Below are 5,486 nucleotides of genomic sequence, written 5' to 3'. Positions count from 1 at the left end.
AATAAAATATTTAATAAAAATATTTTTTAATTTATTTATATAATAAATATATTATTATATAATCCATAAATCATCCCAAAAAAGCACAAATGTAGAGTAAAAACATTATTAAACTGAGTAAAATTACATTTGTTTTTAAAAAAGCATTATCATCACATTTTGATGTTTGGGGTCTCTGGAGAGTGCATACCCCAAACGAACAGCGCATAAGGGTTTTAATTTAAGATCCCAGAGCAGTTTTAAGTGATTCTCCTCAGATGTGGTTGAAAAGTGTTCAGATTTTTAGGGGTCAAGCACCAAACATGTGTAGTGAATTTTCTTTTGCTTATAACTTTGAACCCTTTGGTCTAAAAACAAGATCCTTCTCTTGATCTTGAAATGAAGATATTTACAGTTTCTGTAATATTGATTATGAGACATTGTAAAATATATTGCTGTTTTTGTTTCACCACCTCTTGGTCAGAAATTATTATTATTATTATTATTTTTTATCTCTACTTAGCCATTTAGAATTTTATCGTAAACTGCTGTACCCACAAAACACTTTGCTGAATGCTGTGTCTCTCTGACTGCTGGCATTGCTGATGTGACATGGTGGGTTGAGCTCTGGGCTGCCAACCCGTTCTCATCAATCTGCGTATAAATAACACGACTTTACACTTTCTAATTGCGTGTAATGCATACGCCAAATGCCAATTTTGCGTGCATATGATACGCCAATCCTTCAAATTAGAAAGTGTAAAGTCGTGTTATTTATACGCAGATTGATGAGACAACCAATCGTTGATGTACCTAAAGATTGTGGTTTTGAACCATTCCTGGCATGGTCTAGTTGCAAAAGCCTTTGTTCTCCTTTTACTCTTTGCATCGTTCTGAGTGCATGTCGACCTCACTTGTTCCTATAATTGCTTGCAGTTTCATTTATTTAATTGTCTATGAAATTAAAATACACTCATAAGATTTATCAGGGTTTCTGTGGGCCTTAAAAGGTGATAAAAGTCTTCATTTAGTCTTCCACAAACCAAAGCCTTAAAAGGTCTTAAATTGGAGCAGAGTCTTAAATGTATGAAGTCATGGCATTAAATGTTGCATGGCCTGCAAAATTGCCAATACAATTATCTAAACATCTTTAAATCAAGATATATTTACTTGAGATGTAATATAAAGATATGAAGTGTTCTTTTCTGAGAAACTGAATAAAACTAAGTACTTGTATGAGATCTTTTTTCATACTATAACATAAAATTAAGCAATATCATGAGCTGTTTTCGCGAATATGAGCATGACTGCAAAATGTGATATTGATTTTATACAAACCTTCAACAAACAAGTTAATATTAAGTGAATTACATTTCCGACACAATTTAATTTAAAACCATAACAGAATTTGTGTGTGTTTCTGAGCAACACACAGCGGTGATTTATTACTGAATGTACCAGCTGCTTTGAACATATTGGCTAATTAAATTATTCTGTGATTTAATCATTAAGTGATTTGCCACCGCCAAGACTACTGGCGGTTTTAGTTTGAAATTCATATTCATTAAATTTTTCCATCATATTATTTTCAGCTTCTGTGCCACCTCTGTAATTTAAAACCATAACAGAATTTGTGTGTGTTTCTGAGCAACACACAGCGGTGATTTATTACTGAATGTACCAGCTGCTTTGAACATATTGGCTAATTAAATTATTCTGTGATTTAATCATTAAGTGATCTGCCACCGCCAAGCCTACTGGCGGTTTTAGTTTGAAATTCATATTCATTTAATTTTTCCATCATATTATTTTCAGCTTCTGTGCCACCTCTGCAGTGCAAAGATGAATTATTTTCTAATATCTGTTCTGTTCTATTCTGTTCTATTCTATTCTAATTGTTGATTTAATATTAGATTTTTAAAGGCAGTAAATGTGGATCTTTCAGATGAGTTTCAGGAGTGCTAGTTTGGTCTTGGTCTTGTCTTGGTCTCAACCCCTCAATGTTACGTTTGGTCTTGTCTTGGTCTCAACACACTCTGATCCTGGTCTCAGTTTAGGTGGTCTTGACTACAAATATTGATTTAAGAATATTTAGTCATTTGCATTAGAAAACAGGGCAAAAATGAGGAAGAACATCAGGTTTTTTTTGGGGTTTTTTTGCAGTGGAAAAAAAAATCCATAATCTTGATTTTTTTTTTTCATTCCATTTAAGTTTTCTTTACTTGATCCTAAAAAGTCTTAAATTCATTTTCATAAAACCTGCAGAAACCTAGTGTAGTGACCAAAGTGTGATTTCCGTATGTCACTTCATCTAGACGCCGTTACAGCGAATTCAATAGTGCTCCAATGATGAGATGGTATGATACGATGGTTTAGTTTATTGACATAAAAAATAATAAATAAAAAGAAACAATTAGTACAATGGCGTTATCCAAAACAAACTTGTAAACAACGATTTAAACCTTACATCTGCTGGCGTCTTAGTTCCACGAGTCCATTACTTCATTCACAAGGGACGCGATATTTAAACAATCTTTCATATGACTAACATTCTTTAGCCAGCAAGTATCACTGTATTGACAATAACAAATACATTAAATGACTCATACACCATGTTTACCAATGAGAGAATGAAATCTGCTGAAATATTTTCACGACTTATGCTACTATAATGATTTTATACTGACAGATATTCCCAAACCAACTCTGACTGTTGAGCCACAGAGTTCATTGTTCACTGGAGACTCAGTTACTCTGAGCTGTGAGGTGGATCAGTCATGGGATGGATGGGAGTTTCTCTGGAGTAAAAACTCAAACACTGAATCTACTGAAGCTTCAGCTAAAACAATCGATTCAGTGAAAGTCTCTGATGGAGGAGAGTACAGGTGCAGAGCACGAAGACAAGGACATTACACAGATTACAGTGAACCAGTAACAGTGACAATATACGGCAAGTGCATTTCCTTATTTACTTGCATACTGCACAAATGATTTCATAAGCCTAAATAATTGACTGTAATAGCTATAGAAAACAACACTTTAACCTGATTTAGCATGTATGTTTTGTACTCAAGTTTTTATTCTGTCAAAACAGCACATTGTTTTCATTGTAAATTGTTGTCGTTGCACAGAAAAACCAAAAGCCAAAGTGAGCATTAAACCCGATCAACATGTATTCAGAGGAGAGACGGTCACTCTCAGATGTGACATTGATGGTGAAGGAGTCACTGGCTGGCGGTACAGTTGGTATAAAGACGGTTCAAACAGTGTTTCCAGTGAACTACAGGAACACACATTCAGTCCTGTTACTGAGTCTGATGCAGGTAAATACTCCTGTTATGGAGCAGAGAGAGGAGGATCACGAACATCAAACATCAGTGATGCAGTTACACTGACAGTATCAGGTGAGTTTGATCATCTCTTCACATACACACAACTCTTTACATGTGGTTAATGAGTGATTTCTCTATTTCAGATAGAGCCCAGGCAGTTTTAAGTGTTTCTCCACAGAAGTGGTTGACTGAAGGAGATCCAGTGACTCTGATCTGTGGAGACAGACGGATCACGCAGATCACACATCGGTGATGAAGTTACACTGACAGTATCAGGTGAGTTTGATCATCTCTTCACATACACACACTCTTTACATGTTATTAATGAGTGATTTCTCTTATTTCAGATAGAGCCCAGGCAGTTTTAAGTGTTTCTCCACAGAAGTGGTTGACTGAAGGAGATCCAGTGACTCTGATCTGTGAGGTTTACGGCTCCTCTACAGGCTGGACATTCAGCTGGTACAATCTAACTGCTTCATCAGGTAAGATGTGCTTCATGTGGTAGCAACTCATTTAACTGGTTTTATTAATTGGTTTTATGTGCATGTACTGGTGACCCTTAACTCCCATGAGCTTTGATCTGGCCCTGTTTCAGTTAATCTGAATACACTGAGTTACCCCAACAAACATAATTTATAAGTGTAAAATCATAGAGCAAAAGCTCCTTAAGGTGAAATCTACATGAATTCTCATGTTTTGTGGACAACAGATATCATTTTCAGCGGCTCTCAGACAGCAGCAGAGGAGCTGGAGGAAACTACACTGTCAGTTCTGCTGCTCTAAATCACACAGGAGTTTATGTGTGCAGAGCAGAGAGTGGAAAACCAGCCTATAACACAACCATCAGCAACAAACAGCCACTATGGGTCACTGGTGAGTTCAAACAGGATCAGTTTGAATGAGACAGTACTGAAACAAGAATGTATGAGAGTGTGTTGTATGATACAATGAATGATGCATCTAGAGTCATATCAAGAGGAATCAGTTTTCTTGGTGTTTTGAGAGCTATGATGTACTATGAAATCACGGTTTTAGAATTCAAAAATTCCTCTCCAATTTGTAATAGAAGACATATTCATTAAAAACTGAAGCATGACTAGGTACGGAACACATATGTTACTATTATTATCATTAATATTATTTTTATTAGTGAACCTGAAGGAAAACAATTAAACAGGCCTTACAAAAATGTTTAACCCATTTAAAAAGGGAGATTTCATGCTTAAATTATTTTAAAACATTTCCAAAGAGCTCTAATTGTCTTCTCAGGTGTTTCTCCTCGAGTCTCTCTGATCATCAGTCCCAGCAGATGGATCACTCATCCAGAATCAAACTACAGAGATGATCATCTCTACTGTCTCAAAGTCACATGAGGGTTTCTACTACTGCAAACACTCAGAGAGAGGAGAGTCACCCAAGAGCTGGATCTCAGTCAGAGGTGGGAGTCAATAGAAACTGTGAGCTGATTTATTTCTTCTTATTCTCTCGTTCAGATATAGTGCTTGATAAAGTGCTTGTGTGTCTGTTTTTCAGTGTCTCATTCAGAATCTCAGATCTCTGTCCTCCACACACTCAGTTCTGTACTGGCAGTTTGTCCATATCTGCTAGTGACTGTCGTGCTGATTTTCAAATGCTGCAGGATGAGAGGGGAAACGCCTGACTGATTTATTAGATGTTATAATAATTATTTTTAATTTCAATAATCATCATATTTAAACCAGCAAATGAGTCAGTATTACCATATCATATATTTTGTGGCTATCATCTTTGACTTACTTACTGAGGATTGTTCAGAAACAATGTGTTATTAATATTGAATTGACTCCTTCTCTTCCTGTGTATCTTTTTCCCTAAAAATACACAAATTCCTCACTGACACATACATTTTTTGTTGTCAAATTTATTTCAGTTAATCTAGTTCATATATCATGGTAGTCCATAAAAGCAATAAATGAAGAGAGAAAAAACATGCATGCCAATAAGTAAATGCTGAAAGGATTGTTTTTTGTGTGTATTTAACAGTTACATGCCGAAGAGAGAGAAGCTTTAATTTAAACTGTTGTGATGGTGAGAAAACATCATCTTCAGTTTTGAGAGTGACTGCATTTAAATGCAGAAATGAACTCCCTTTCTGATCTCTGTGTGTGTGTGTGTGTGTGTGTGTGTGTGTGTGTG

At 35.7% G+C, this 5,486-nt stretch overlaps 1 pseudogene; it reads left to right on the top strand.

The window, feature by feature from the left end:
• The first annotated feature begins 3,523 nt into the window (after window positions 1-3,523).
• LOC107740509 (uncharacterized) lies at window positions 3,524-4,975 on the top strand (annotated as a pseudogene).
• Window positions 4,976-5,486: the final 511 nt, after the last annotated feature.

Source organism: Sinocyclocheilus rhinocerous, unplaced genomic scaffold, assembly GCF_001515625.1.
Source record: "Sinocyclocheilus rhinocerous isolate Xijiao unplaced genomic scaffold, SAMN03320098_v1.1 scaffold4119, whole genome shotgun sequence".
Taxonomy (NCBI): domain Eukaryota; kingdom Metazoa; phylum Chordata; class Actinopteri; order Cypriniformes; family Cyprinidae; genus Sinocyclocheilus; species Sinocyclocheilus rhinocerous.
The sequence above is the reverse complement of the archived record's forward strand: the minus strand, read 5'-3'. Positions and strand labels throughout refer to the sequence as shown.